This window comes from Hylobates moloch, unplaced genomic scaffold (assembly GCF_009828535.3).
Source record: "Hylobates moloch isolate HMO894 unplaced genomic scaffold, HMol_V3 SCAFFOLD_17, whole genome shotgun sequence".
NCBI classification, from domain to species: Eukaryota; Metazoa; Chordata; class Mammalia; order Primates; family Hylobatidae; genus Hylobates; species Hylobates moloch.
In genome coordinates, this window is record NW_026652292.1 from 49,681,240 (window position 1) to 49,697,353 (window position 16,114).

The 16,114-nt window shown below is 41.0% G+C and overlaps 1 protein-coding gene and 1 long non-coding RNA gene across 9 annotated transcripts in view; both read right to left on the reverse strand.

Annotated features, from left to right (window-relative positions):
• Positions 1-16,114, reverse strand: part of LIMCH1 (LIM and calponin homology domains 1) — a 344,933-nt gene that overhangs the window by 273,688 nt on the left and 55,131 nt on the right. The gene's annotated exons all lie outside the window — the stretch shown is intronic.
• LOC131381746 (uncharacterized) overlaps positions 1-16,114 on the reverse strand; it is a 59,482-nt gene that overhangs the window by 13,480 nt on the left and 29,888 nt on the right. Inside the window, exon 1 of one of the 2 annotated variants that reach the window (XR_009210651.1) lies at positions 13,362-13,549. The exons of the other annotated variant lie outside the window; for it this stretch is intronic. This is a non-coding gene — a long non-coding RNA (uncharacterized LOC131381746). Of the gene's footprint in view, positions 1-13,361; positions 13,550-16,114 lie in introns of those variants that run through there. 2 annotated transcript variants of the gene reach the window in all.

The window sequence follows — 16,114 nt, forward strand, 5'->3', positions numbered from 1 at the left end:
GAGGAGGAGGAGGAGGAAGACAACTAACAGCTTCTGCTTTCTTTTCCTTGAAGGCCAGCTACCTGAGGAAGTCCAACTACCCTGAAACCACCATGCTATGAGGGCGCCCAAACCTGCCAGGTAGAGAGGCCACGTGGAGAAGCACTGAGGTACCAGACATGTGAGAAAAGATGTCTTGGACCTTCCAGCCCAGCCCCAGCACCAACTGAACATAGGGACCAGCCAACACGCCATGGAACAGAACTGAACTAGTCAACTCCTGGAATCTTAAGAAACAATAAATCGTTGTTATTTTAAGCCATTAAGTTTGGAGTGGTTTCTTACACAGCAATAGATAATTAAAACAATCAGAAAAATAAAAAACAAACCATATATACATTCAAGTGTTTCCCCCCCAAAACTGGAATCACAGTGACACAGCAGTAAGACAGATGCAAAACGACCAGAGTAAGCAGCCATTTCAAAAGAATGCCCGCTCATTTGCAAGGGTTTTGTTGTGCTTTGTTTTTTCACTAAATGCCCTCCCTCATTTAATTCATCTGTAGCCAAAGAACCACTTGCACTACTTTTTTCCTTCTCCAATTAGCATGCAAGGATTTCCCTCATGTTAACAGAATGTGATATGCAAAGTCACTGGACCACTGTCTTGCATAACAAACCAAAGTCTTTTGACATCAGTGAGAAAATTCCTCAAGAATGCAAAGAACATAATGCCAATTGTTAAGTGTGAAATTCCAGGGTATTAACCCTTTGAGAGATGCTGTCTTGTTCAGTTTTATTTTGGGTTGATCAAAAGGACCGTGAAACTAGATTGGAACATTATGTACCAGACTCCACTGCCTACTTGAAAAAGAATTATACTTGGAACTTGATCTTTTTAAGATCTCCCATATGTCCTGTATTTTAACAATCAGGTTTTAAAACAGGAAGGATCATTGCCATTGAAAAATGGTGTCCAGCCAAGTAAGCCTCATAATTCAAAGTAAAATTCTCAACCTATAGCTGTCATTCAGGCCTTAATGTTTACCTTAGGAAATGTTTTTAAATGGAAAATTGATGGCAAACCTGTGCCCAAATGATGCTATTCCCAACAAAGATAGAGACCCGTGGATTTACTTGCTAGGCCAATTTATTGAGAAAGTTGTCAGGGATGAGAAAAATGAGAGAATAATTCAGATGGGAAGGTACAGCCTATTTGGTTTTCTAGCTTCCATCTTTACCCTTACTTCTCATTACCAATCCTCCTGTTAGGGATGCAGATGAGGGGCCACCTGTCCACAGAATCTGACATTATACATAAAGAGTTACACAAAGGACAGGCTTCCAGGTCTCTAAAGTTCCCTGTTAGGAATCAAGAGCACCAACACACTCATATTTTAAAGTCATCCAGAAAAGAAGTTTAGACCGTACAAAAAGTCAACAATACACCCTGTTATTTTTAGCTGCCACAATTAATCCACTCAGACAGTGTTCACACAACATGCATCAGCCAAGAATATAACCTCCCTATTTTAAACCCAAATTTATCTGTACTATAGAGCTGAGTGGGGAAAAACAGCTATTTTGAAATCAAACGATCTTGGATTTAAATTCCAGTGCTAATCTTACTAACTATACTGCCTTGGACAAATTAGTTAACATCCTAGCCTAAATTTCTTCACCTGCAATGTGCAAGTAATAGTCCTGGCTACCTTACAGAGTGGAGAGAAGATTAACTATGACTTCACAGAAAAAAGAAAACTTCAATTAGGAACTAGGCACAGATTCGTTATTCAATTATTGTTAGTGATTATTATTAAAATTATCAAAGTTTTTGTTTTTTTCTCCTATAGTATTAACACCAATCCCCTCGGCCCTTAATCATTGATTGCTGGCTGAAGTAATCACCCAAAACTCATAATAGCACAAGAAAAGATTTATAAGTTAAAAAATGAAGAGGATTCAGTCTATATGTAATCTAACAAGATGATGGGTGAGGGAAAATGTAAGTAGAGAAGAAAACATACACATATCATAACTAAATAAGATCTTTGCGAAGTCAACTGTGACTCCAAGAGAATGCAGTCTGTATTTATTTTTTTGGAAAGTTAATGGAAAACTAATTCACTTAGATGCCTTTTACCTCCTTGACGTATTCCCATGAGATAAAATGTAATGAAGTTCTTTAAAAACAAGTAAGCACTGTGCCAATAGGGAATATTTATTGGGTGCTTGTTACATGTCAGACACCATTGGCATTTTACATAAACCATATACTTAACCCTCACAACAAGCCACTGAAACAGTTCTTATGCTCTTCATATGACTGGGAAGGAAGCTGAGAATTAAAGAGATAAAGCAATCTGCCCAAAGTTCTACAGGTAGGAAGGGGCTGGCCAAGATTCCAACCTCATGTCTACAGATCCTCAAAATCTGCTCTTTCCACCAAGCAGGGGGAGGTGGTATGTCTCAAAGCTTTGACCCTTCCTCTGAATTTTGCAGAGAAGAAGGGAAATAGATTACATAATCATTTTTCATTTCATGTCTAGACTCTAGGAAACAACCCATAACCCACTAGGAAGCAGACGAGAAGCACGGGGCTGTGACCCAACACTGGAAATGCATCTGAGGAGGATGAAGCAATAACAGTCTGAACATTCAGTTGCAGTTTAGAAGGTCAGCACGAATTTCTGATAGATGTCTGCTATTTTAAATGACAAACTTGCTTGTGTATTGTGCAGAATTGCTACATTTTCCGTCATGAAGCCACATTGCTGGTTTATTTCCAATTTCAGCACTGAAAGACACATAGAAAAAAAAAAAACAGAAAACCAATTGGCTTTCAATGGAATTCTGTCTGAGATTTAAGCCAGCATGTAATAAAAAAGTTATTCTCCTTAGGCACATTTAATTTTTAGACTGCTAAAGCATGGCAAAACCACAAAAATGATGTCTTTCACATATAAAGATTCAAGAGAGGACCCAAACATTATGTAAAATTAAGTAAAGCCAATTTTTCTTCATCATATTTAAGTTCTGAAGATTATTTAGTAACTATTTGTAACTTTTGGAAGATACTTACAAAAACTGGAGAAATGAAACGATAAAGGAAACATTCCTAATCTTTTAAAATACAGAGATGGGGCAGGTTGCGATGGCTCAAGCCTGTAATCCCAGCACTTTGGGAGGCCGAGGCAGGCAGATCACAAGGTCAGGAGATCGAGACCATCCTGGCCAACGTGGTGAAACCCCATCTCTGCTAAAAATACAAAAATTAGCCGGGCGTAGTGGCATGTGCCTGTAGTCCCAGCTACTCAGAAGGCTGAGGCAAGAGAATCGCTTGAACCTGGGAGGCAGAGATTGCGGTGAGCCAAGATCGCGCCACTGCACTCCAGCTTGGGCAACAGAGCGAGACTCTGTCTCAAAAAATAAATAAATAAATATAATAAAATACAGAAATGGTTTTAAAAACATCTTAGCTTCATCATCATCATTTTGAAATTTCTATATAAAGCTATTTCCCCCAAAAAATATAATTTCTCTAGAATTAGAATACACTCCATTCATCTTTGTGCCCCTAGACTCTATTACGGTATTTGGCTTATGTAATGTCTATACTATATTAGGAATTTAGTGCTGTTCACCAAATAGTTCCAATTCTCCTTCCTCCAAGAATATTATAGGATTGTGTTTCCCTGCCCATCCATGTGAAGTTAGGCATGGCCATTTGACTTGCCTTTCATTGACTGGCCAATGAATGTGAGCAGAAGTAATATTACTTCTAAGCCAAATCCCACAAGACAGTGTGCATGATTCACCATGTTTCCTTTCCTTCCCCTTGTAACTGGTGACAGGGCAATATCTATCAACATGCATCCACAGGGGAGTCTACATGAAAGCCAGCCCTCCATGGATATGTAGCATAGCCAATAAAGAAAATGGTGTTGCTTTAAGCAACTGAGACTTGGGTATCATTTGTTACTGCAGCATCATCTAGCACATCCTGTCTGATAAAAACACTGAATGAAAATTTAATGAAGAAAAATCAAGAAAAGCAAACTGGAAAAATATAAGTGCAATGACCACTTCTGTGGTCCTCACCATCCTTTTTCCATAATTCTTTATAGGTTCAAATCTGAGAACACTGTGCTCACCACAGCCTGATACAAACGCTAATATAAACCAAGTTGAATATTTGTTTGAACAGAGCATCATGCTGCCAAATGCCATTGTTGTCACCATCACCTCTCAAAGATACTCAAATCTGTAGAGAACAGTCTGTTCGCATAGCTTATGCCAGAATAATAAGTGTGTTCCTAAGAAATGAGTACCCTTCACTCGGTGGCTGTGGCTAAATGCAAGTGAATTTATATTTTTAAAAAACCCATGGGTCAGAGCACTAGAAGCAGAAATAAGAAAAAGAAAAAAAATGCTGCTTTGTAGAATAAGACTATTTAAAGAGCCCAAGGGAAAAAATGAGAATAAAGCAAACCAAAAAACAAAAACATACGCATTAAAAAATGGTGCACAGATGGACTGTAATATCAAAAATACGCTATCAAGTTGGGAGGAGGAATTCAGCACAGCCACTCAAGCACCACTCTCCCTCGGCTGGAACTCATCTGGAGGATTTGCACCTGCTATTTATGTTGCTGCATGCCACTTTCTTCCTTCCCAAGAAGAGATTTCAAACAAGGAGGCCCTTTCACAGGCAACTTCGAAAGAGAAACAGTCAGAAAAAAGGAAGGGGAATCAAATGCTTGAGATGGGAAAGGAAGAAATCACGGAAGAAACCATGGAAGTCTTCAGGCAGCAATGAGCGATTGTCTTCACACGGCAACTCAACCCCGTGCCTCTCAGCCCCTGGCTTTGCCATTAGTGATGCTCTCTCTTCTCACTCACTGCCAGGAAATGACTTAGATACCAAGTGTCAACTCTTTCATCTTTCCTCAATCCAACCTGAAATCTCAGTCTGGCTTCTGCTCACAGCACTCCACTAAAAATGGAAACTAGTCTGTGCATTTCTGGGGCTGGGACACATAAAAGAATATCGAGCCAGCCAAGTGTCACCTTTTACCGATAGGGAGGTAAATTGGCTTGCTTAAAGTCAAATTCTGAATAGTTAGCAGTTACTTAAGAACTCCAAATGGCCAAATGCATAGTCTATCATTTAATCCCCAATTTACTTGCTTTCTCTGCCACTCCCTATCAGCTCCTCTCAATTGAAATTGGCCCCCTCCCTTCAACGGCTTGACACTAATCTCTTCTGACATTATCTCATCTCTATTTCCTTTTCATGTATTTTAAAAACACTCGCACAGCACTTAGTATGCAGTGCTTTAGAGATATTAACTTACTTAATCATGATAGCATGGAGGAGGTACTACTATTATTACCATTATACAGATGAGGGACAGTGAGGTTAAGTGATATAACCAAGGTCCACAGCTAGTAAGAGGCAGATGATTTGAAATCAAACCAACTGGCCTCAGAGTTCATGTTCTTTACCGCGACTCCATACTGTCTCTAGCTAATGCTGCATCCCTCTCTCTCTCCAAGAGATTAGAAAGTCGATACCCCTCCTTTGAATAGATCATCTTTGAGGATTTCAATTTCAGAGCAATCTAACTGTTGAGCTATTAAGACCACCCAAGGAAAACTGCTTATTATTCCCCAGCACACATTTCAGAGAATTTTGTTTTTATTGCTGAATACACAGAGGGAAAAAGGAACCAGTAAATTCTTTTTTTTTTTTTTTTTTTTCCCAAATAGATGCACCATTTTGTAGGTAAACAAGGTGAGGAAATAGAACTAAGCTCTAAGGACTAGACAACGTGGTATGAGTTAAAGATAAAGCAAAACTTTAGCTGAATCCATCAGGAATGATTGATTGAAATTTAACTAGGGAACTCATGTGTTTGTACAATCTAAAGAAGGAAGAAGTCCTGTTTTGGTAAGATAACCTTAAGTCTGGCTTCTGTTTTATTTTTGTTATGTATTTTTGTAATTTGGGGTTTGAATGAGCAAGAGTGCAAAGGTCTCCTGGCAAAAGCTCCTTTGTTAAAATCCAGAAAAACAAACAATCAACATTGATGTTTTGGAACAGGCCACAGCTGCTCGGCTTTCAAATATGTTACCTTCCACTTCTTTAAGGAAATGAACACACAAAGGCTTTAAGAACTGTCTGGCCCAGCGGAGGTCACTGCTCGGAACCAACTGATTTCTTGCCTAAGTCGGGGACAGGGCAGGATAAGAGGGAGGAAATGGCCCCGAAGACTGATACATACAAAAGTGCCCACTCTTTTGACCCTCAGGCAGAAGGAAAACAAAAATCCATCATTTGTGAGCTTGGCAAAGGAAGCTTTACTTGGAAGACAAATTTTATGGGGTACTTAAAACACATGATATGGCCTTCCTTGGAGTGAGAAGAAGTGAGTAGTTCATGCAGGCAGGACCTACGCAGTTCAGAGTGGAGAGAGGGAAGGGCAATGAAAGTTCTCAAAGAAATTAAAAGATCTCAAGCTATCAAAACATCCTCTCCAAATTTTGCAAGAAATGTTTATATGTAAAATAACTTAAGTCCTGCCACTTTCTCTGACCACCAAATAGAATCAGGAGGTGCCAATGATCAATCATTCTTTGATTCATCCAACATGAATTGTATGTCTCTTTCTGTGCCCAGGAATTGTGCAAGGCACTGGAGGTAGAGACTAATAATGCCACCTCTCCATCCATGGCCACAAAGAGTTATGAGTTAACTGAAATTTCACTGAATACATCAAACATATATTATTTGTATGTACCAAGTAGAAATGAGTATATTTTTCACTTAGTATCTTACTTGTAATGGTTATTTTAGGTGAAAGGAAAACCCATGTCAACTGTAAACATGAGAGCCTAGATTTTTCCACTAATTTCAGCAAGGCTGAAGAAGTTTGTTTACAAAGACCTGTCAAACACACTCGGGAATGGGTGGCTCTTTTGAGCAATAAGGTTTCCGTGCCAACTCTAAGTTTAAAAGGGAGAGTCCCTGGTAGGAAATGACAATGCCGTGTGGAAACAACAGCAGTATATATTGGACTCTTTACACCCAGAGGACAATCATTTCCAAATCTATGTTCAAATATGAAAGGCAGTAATATGCAGAGAACCTTCAAAGGACTGAGTTATCTGAATTACTCTAAGCATAAAATATTTCTAAAGTAAAACTGCCAGGATAAAGTTATGATTCATAAATTTAACTAAAGTCTCCTGTGAAATGGCTATACTGTTATAAACATCTATTGCTATCATAAAGAAGGATGTAGAAAAACACTTCTCATATACAGACCATGAAAAGAACTAAGAATCACCTGGAATCTTACAAGAATCTTTTCACTCTCTCAGATTTCATAGTTAGCAGCCTTAGTTTCAAATCAAAACCACTCACATGCATATAAATGTTCCTTAAAACAGCAGCACCTCAGACATCCAACTCTCAGCTGCCCAGCAACCCAAGTCCTCTAAAACAGCCATGAAACTAGAAGTTTAAGTGTCTGCATATGTGGGCAGAATCCCAAACAGAAAAGCCTCCAACAGGAAGAGTGAAGAAATGTGTTTGTTAGGAAACTGTTTTCAGAGACTGGCAACTGATTGTAAACAACTAAAAGTGAACACAAATTTGATTAAAAAGACACAGGTAGCAGAGGCAGCGGGCAAAAGCAGTAGAGATGGGGTGGTAAGAAAGAGACCATCCAGGCTGGGTGGGTGTGGTGGCTCATACCTGTAATCCCAGCACTTAGGGAGGCTGAGGCCAGCGGATAACCTGAGGTTAGGAGTTCGAGACCAGCCTGGCCAACATGGTCCCTGTCTCTACTGAAAATACAAAAATTAGCCAGGCGTGGTGGTGCACACCTGTAGTCTCAGCTACCTGGGAGGCTGAGGTGGGAGAATCCCTTGAACCCGGGAGGTGGGGGTTGCAGTGGGCAGAGATCATGCCACTGCATTCCAGCCTGGGCAACAGAGTGGACAACTCTGTCTTTAAAAAAAAAAAAAAGACTGCCTGAGAGTACTGAAAAGCAAGGGTGGAAACCAAGACCAAGAGAAGAGGAATAAGGAAGAAATAGATGAGACGGGATCAGTTCATGGGATCAATACTCTTCCCAGACATGAAGCCATTAAAAGTCATTATCCCTCTGTATTAAAACAAGCAAATTACTTTTTACATCTGTTCCATGTGTAAAATCTTTTTAAATGTTCAGAAGGAAAACAGATATGCCCTTCTTAGTTTAAGAACCAGTTTGTATCAGGCCAAACCCCAGGTTGTTAAAAGCAATGAACAACATCACACTCTTCAAGCACTGATAAAGGAGGAGATGGACCAGGGAAGTGACTGAGGAATCTGGTGGCTGAGAGGAATATTTTTACAATTGAGAGACAAGGCTAATCAGGATCTAAAACAGACACCCAGAAGGAAGACCAAAGACAATTTTCCTTCTGATTTTCTCTTTGCTGCAGAGCCTAAAAGAAGTACAGGTTTCCTGCAGGAAACAGAAGACGAATGATACCAATGGCCACTGTCTGGCCCAGGGGAATCCAATTTTTTTAAGGCAGACTGGGCAACAGTTAACAGCAACATAAGCAGGAAATAGTTCCAAAAAGCCACTATGGTTTACAATTCCAAAACCCCAAGTTCTGAAACCCAAAAGTATGCAAGCTTGGTGAAAACTCAATTAGTGACAAAACCTGACCTGAACTGACTTGCAGCGGCATTGTCTTTATTTATTCAATGCGAACATTCATAAGTTTCATTACAAAACAAAAAAAAATGCTATGTTTGGTTGGATATGGGTGCTGCTACTGAAGAAGTTACATAATACATGCTATCTGTGCTGTCTAAACTTTTTAAAATCTGGAAAATTCTGATATATGAAAGGCATTTGGCCCCAAGAGTTTCAGATAAGGGTCCATGGGTTTGTAAGAATCCATGGTAAGATTACTTTACGCAGCCAATAAGAATCTATGAAAACAGCTTTTAACTGTAATCCAGGTGGTTTCATTCCACTGACTTTTAACACTCACTATATGCTTGGTGCTGGGCTATGTACTAATGTGTTTATTTCCAAAGGGTCTCAATTTATTTTTGCTCTATATATAAAACAAGATCAGAAGAAAGAATCATGATCACTGCTTGAATCATTAGCAGAGTTCCATGTTCACAGGGAGAGAAAGAGAGAGGGAGAGAAGGAAGAAGGGAGAGAGGGAAAGACAGAGCCCTGCCTCATATGTATAAGTCTAGTACGCATGGTAAAAAGAAAATAAAAAGTTTAATTAAAAAGTCCAAGTCAATCATATCAAAATGAGAGAAAGAGAGGGCAGGAGGGAGGGAATCACACTAATGATGGTATGCCAGTATCCTATCCTTGTTATTCTGATGCTCAGAACATCACTCATGGGCAAAGAGTAACTCATTGACTGGCCCTGGCAGCCTGAAACACCACTGAGATGCCCTATGCTACTTCACAGTTATCCCCAACCCACCTTTCCCTTCTCTCCACCAAGCCACTCACAATCTTTCCCATATTAAACACTTACTTTCCCCCAAACTCCACACCTTTATAGCACTTTCACCAAAAATTTAACTTCTCAATTCTCAGCCCTCACCCAAGAATTCTCCCAGATTGGGATAATCACAGACACCAGAATATTTTGATGTATTTTGAATATATAGAATGTATCTGCTTAGAGGACTTTTGGTCCCACCCACACTCTCCCCCAAGCTATAGGCTTGGAGAAGGCAGGAGCTTGGGACCTGTTTGCTTGTATCAAAACAAGCCCACAACTGACCCACTTCTTTGCCTCTCCCAATAGACCACCACCATAGCTTCTCACCTCCCCTCCCATTTCCACTCTCAAATCCATCTGCTAGCAGTCTCAGAGCTCTGCAGGATTCTTTTTTTTTTTTTTTTTTACCCCAAGACAACATATTTGTATTTAATGCAAATTACTTTTTGCTCATTTGCAAAATTCATTTTAACAGCCTCTTGATCATGTTGGTGTGCATACCACCCAAAACTCTTTCCCAGACTTCATGAAATTCAAATCTTTCCATTTGTGGATAGCTGTAGTCAAAGCCAAAAGGCTTTCCCTGAAGAGATTACTTGGAAAGAAAAGTTATAGCTTCAAGCCAGATCATAAGTTTGCGGCTTTCATTACTTCTCCATATCATACGGAGGGTGTCTGACACTGATGTTTATTAAGCACCCCATGAATGTTAGCCTTCACAGTAGTCCCCTCAGAAGGGCATTCATTGATTTCATTGTGGCTGCCGCTGGGTAACAGAACTCCATTTTAAATCCCCAGTCTGGGTACGGTGGCTCACACTTGTAATTCCAGCACTTTGGGAGGCCAAGGCAGGAGGATCACTTGAACCCAGGACATCAAGACCAGCCTAAGCAACATAGCTAAACCCCATCTCTACAGAAAATTGAAAACATTAGCTGGGTGTGGTGGCACACACCTGCAATCCCAGCTCCTCAGGAGTTTGAAGCAGGAGGATTGCTTGAGTCTAGGAGGTCAAGGCGGCAGTGAGCCATGATTGTGCCACTGCCCTGCAGCCTGGGTGACACAGCAAGACCCTTCATCAAACAAAAAATAAAATAAAAAAGGAAAGAATGAAAAAAGAAATGTCCCTATCTGCTACAGCCACACAGGAAAAGCACAATCTGGCCACACAAGCTAAACAGCTTTTAGTCCCAAATTGATTATATACCATTTTCTTGCTCTACCTTTGAAGCTGCTTTCTATTTCTGAAGAAGAAAAAAGGTATCAAGTAATGTCTACATTTTTACTAAATTGATGCTCAAGTAAATTTTTTCTTTTAAAAAAATTAATATTAACCTTTAAAGCATATTTAAAATAAGGTGATACCACACCTGGCCTGGCACAGTGGCTCACACCTGTAATCCCAGCACTTTGGGAGGCCAAGGCAGGCAGATCACTTGAGATCAAGAGTTCGAGACCAGCCTGGGCAACATCATGAAACCTCGTCACTACTAAAAATTCAAAAATTAGCTGGGCATGGTGATGCGCGCCTATAATCCCAGCTACTTGGGAGGCTGAGGCACAAGAATCGCTTGAACCTGGGCGGTGGAGGTTGTAGTGAGCCAAGATCACTCATTTATCTCAAAAAAATAAATAAATAAAATAAGGCGATACCCATTGTTAAGGTAATTTCCAAAGAGAAGTTTCAGGTATATTTGATGAATGACAGCACCATTGAGAAAAGTCTCTAATCTCTCTCACTCTCTGTTTTTTGTTTGTTTGTTTGTTTGTTTGTTTTGAGACAGAGCCTCGCTCTGTTGCCCAGGCTGGAGTGCAGTGGTGTGATCTCAGCTCACTGCAACCTTTGCCTTCCAGGTTCAAGCAAGTCTCATGCCTCAGCCTCCCAAGTAGCTGAGATTACAGGTGCATGCCACCACACCCGGCTAATTCCTGTATTTTTAGTAGAGACGAGGTTTCACCATGTTGGCCAGGCTGATCTCAAACTCCTGGGCTCAAGTGATCCACCCACCTCACCCTCCCAAAGTGCTGGGATTACAGGTGTGAGCTATCATGCCTGGCCTCTAATCTCATTGTGATATCTGAATTGCTAATTCATCTTTTTAATCGTATTCTTTTATAGTTTTGCCTCACAGGACAGTTCATTTAATTTTAATATTGGAAATATCATTTTCAGTCTTATGCTTTTTACACTGCTTATAAAATTAGGATCCAGAAATGAAAAGACCAATGGCATACTAAAAATATCAACCAAAGTAACATCAGGTCATTGCAAAACAACTGCAATATACCTCAGTTTCCCCATATGTAAAGGAGAGATAACAGTACCACTACTTCGAATAGTGTGCGATTCTATTACCAGGATCCTAAATATCTTCCTATGCTTCTTTCTGAGTATATGTTTTAAAATCAAAACCAATAACTGTTAAACATAAGAAAAAGTAGGAAGATTACTAGACTTAGAATCAGACCTGTGTTTGAGTCTCAACTCCGCAAATCTGCTCACCCGAATCAGCGATGTGACCTCTTAAGTCTCTCTCTCCCCGCCATTTAAGTCTTGATTGACACCCAGGTATGACCCTAAGGAGCTTACGTAGAGTAACTTACTTCTCACAGCACTCCTATGAGGTGGGCACGACGATCTCCACTTTACTGTGAGGAACCAAGTCACAGAGTAGGTAAATATGTTAACCAGGATCTCACTGCTAGTGGTAGAACCTGGATCCAACCCCGTGGAAGTCTAGCTTCAGAATATCAATATCCCTTAACCACTATGCCACACAACTTGGGGATACGATTCTTGGGGCCAGCCCTAACAACCCCCAAGGTTGCAGTAGGGCCCAAAGATCCAGGTCAAGGTGTACACGCTATACAAACACAAGCGTTCGTTACAAACGTGTTACTTGAGTAAGCCTTGTATGCATCTTTTCGAAGCAAAGCCTACAACAATTACCAACTAGGAAGAAGAAATTCAAATTGGCCCACATACAGTAAAATGTGCTTTCTCCAGCATTCTTGCAATGAGGAATTTCTATCATCTAGCTCTTGGCAGCCACAAGGTAACACGTGCCATCAAATCTTTCAGGCCAAAGCCATCCCTTCCATGCTCTGCAGAGCAGAACTTGAGAATTTCAGTGGAGGACCTGCCAAGCATGTGAGCATATCTCAAGGGCCTCCGGAGGCCAGCACGTTGGCCCTGCCTTCAGAGCTCCCTGCATCTCACCTCCTTGGGGAGGAGGAATTGGGTTAAGTCAGCCTAAGGCGTGGTTCATATTGGGAAGTCCTGTGTCCAACTCATCCATCAAATAACTAAGCTCTAGCCAACTCCTGAAATAAAGCTGGCAAATAAAGGAACATAATTAGCCCCACTGGTAATCTCAAGAGGGAAGGCTATATTCTGGCATTATCTTGTTTGGTCCTACACCCTGAATCCAAGGCATGGCTCTGATAGACCTTTTATTCTGACCTCTATATCTGGCAGATTTTTATACAGATGATATGATGAATACTTCGACGGGCACGAAAAATGGTGGGAACCTTTTTAAGTTCTACTAATTCAAGGCTATTAAGTACCAAAGCACTATTCTGGGCATTTTGGCATGTTACCTCAGTTAATCCCAATCAAACTGTGAGGTAGGTATTACCATCCTGCCCCACCTGCCACCACTGACACATGGAAAATGGAAGCCCTCAGGTCTGGCTGACAGTATTTCCCATAGTTTCTCATCATTCAGGTCTCAGCTGAAGGGCCAGCTCCACAGAGAAGCTTGCCTAGAGCACCCAATTAAAAGCAGAAGGCCCCCCTCATCCACATTTATCAGCCCCTCTCTCTATCACATTACCTTGTTTAGTTTTATTCATAGCACTTAATATTTCTGAAGTTCTTATTTAGTATGTATTATTTGTTTATCTGCACCAGAATGTCAGTTTCTTGAGGGCAAGGAAACTTTTCCATCTGGTTCGAAGTTATATCCTCAATGCTGATAATAATACCTGTCAGAATGGCATGGGAGGGAGGGAGGAAGAGATGGAGGGAAGAGGGAAGGGAAGAAAGGAGGAAGGCAGAGAGAAAGAAGGGAAGGAGAGGAGGGAAAAGGGAAGGAAGGAAGAAAGGAAGGAGGGGAGGAAGAAAGGAAGAAGGAAGGAAGGAAGGAAGGAAGGAAGGAAGGAAGGAAGGAAGGAAGGAAGGAAGGGAGGGAGGGAGGGAGGGAAAGGAAAGAAAGAAAATGTAGGCTCTTCCATAAGCTTCACAAGGAGAAAGGGTTATTGTAGGCATTAAAAAAAACTTAGTGACTTGGCCGGGCGCGGTGGCTCACGCTTGTAATCCCAGCACTTTGGGAGGCCGAGGTGGGCGGATCACGAACTCCTGTTTGAGACCAGCCTGGCCAACACAGTGAAACCCCATCTCTACTAAAAATACAAAAATTAGCTGGATGTGGTGGTGGGCATCTGTAATCCCAGCTACTCGGGAGGCTAAGGCAGGAGAATCTGAGGCGAAGGTTGCGGTGAGCTGAGATTGTGCCACTGCACTCCGGCCTGGGCAACAGAGTTAGACTCCGTCTCAAAATAAATAAAATAAAATAAAACAAAACTTAGTGACTTAGAAATGTAAAATTCTGAGACGCTTTACTGAGGCAGATTGTGAAGTGACTGGAAATTCAGAAGTGAAATAAGCCCTCTACCTTTCTGAAAGAATTTTAACACAATCCTTTGTGAAATGTGGATGACTCAAGATTACAGCATCATTCCACATTTCAAATACCTATGTTTTATCACTGCTAACACTCAAATCCTATGGAGATCAAAATATATGTTTGTTCTCTGGTCGAGAACAATAAACAATTGCTTGTTTATTCATCTTCATACTGTTTCCTCCCCAACACACAGTTTCTCTCTCTGTCTCTCTCTCTCTCTCTCACCGTGTCAGCCCTTTAAAAGCCTGAGTTAACAGAGTTTCATGGTCACAAGCAGCATTCTAAAATTGGAATTTGGCTGCCTGACCACACACTAGCCCTGGAATTCTGCAAACGTCTGGGCCAGTGAGTGTGAGAAAGTTCTGTGGTAACAAAAGTTTCTGAGGCAACAATGAGAATTGGAATCCCACAGGCAACAAGGCGCAGGTGCCGGGCACGGAGGCTTGTCAACCAGACTGCAGGAGCGGCAGCCTCCTTCTCTCGGCACAGCTCTTGGCTGTGGGTGTTGAAGGCCTGGTGACTTCACTGGCACATAAACACTTAGTGATGGACTCCCAACGCAAACCTGGACTTTTTTATAGTCCTGTACATGCAGGTGGCTGACCAAGATTCCTGTGCCAGATGCTTAAATAGCTGCTCACCCAGGTTGAGTCCCTCCCTCTTCACACCAGGTGAATGGAGAAAAACGCAGATGTAACTAAAGTTTACAACTTCCATACAATCTAGAATACAGTCTTTTGTTATATTAAGTTTTTGAAAGTCAGAGAATTTGTTCCCTTATAGAAAGAGGCGTTTGCTGGCTAGAAAGCTGTAGTCTTTTTCACAGTCACTGAGATTTAATACTACATGACTTATTCACTAAAACTTCACCTATCCTCACAAATATGATAAATGAAAGTCAAATGCAAGTGAATTGCTGAGACCCAGAAAACAAGAAAAGTAGTGGGTAGGGGCGGGTATCTTCTGTTTCAAATGCACTATTTTAGCTCAAATTAAACAACTTTCACTGCCAAAATGAGAAATAACTACATTAACATTTCAGTTAACATTTCATTTCTTGGCTACTTCTTTTTAATAAAATGGATAGTTCCAAAGTGAATGATCATTTATTGCTTTATTATTTATATTTATAATATAAAATTATTTATTTTATTAAACATAAAATAATACATGCTCATTGTAAAAAAAATTTTTCAAACCAAATTTTAAAATACCCTCTAGAGGCTGGGCACGGTAGCTCACACCTGTAATCCCAACATTTTGGGAGGCTGAGGTGGGCGGCTCTATTGAACCCAGGAGTTCAAGACCAGCCTGGGCAACACGGTGAAACCACATCTCTACAAAAAAATACAAAAGTATTATCCAGGCATGGTGGCACGTGCCTGTAGTCCCAGCTATTTGGGAGGCTGAGGTGGGAGGATCACTTGAGCCCAGGAGGTGGAGACTGCAGTGGGCCAAAATCACGCCACTGCACCCCAGCCTGGGCGATAGAGCGACACTGACTCCCTGTAGAGAGAAACTCCCTCAGAAATCTAGTCTCCAGAGATAACGACTACTAATTCTTGGATGGATCACCTATCAGGGTTGTTTTTCCTATGCTTAATAAATGGCTCTTCAGCTTGCTTCTGATTGATGCCCAAAACGGTGCACCTCTTCCTGTGCCAGTCACACAGTTTCTACTTCATCTGTAAACTGAGGACTCTGGATCTGGATTTCAAAGGGGTGTTGTAAAGATTAAATGAGATATTTGTTCAATGCTTAGAACAGGGCCTGGTGCATGCAGGAAAATAGCATGTTTTTACCCGAAGTGACTCGATCTTGAAACAAAACCTCTGTGATGACCAATGTGTTCCCCTATCATAGATAACCCCTCACAAAGAAGCAATGCCTATAGCACAGAT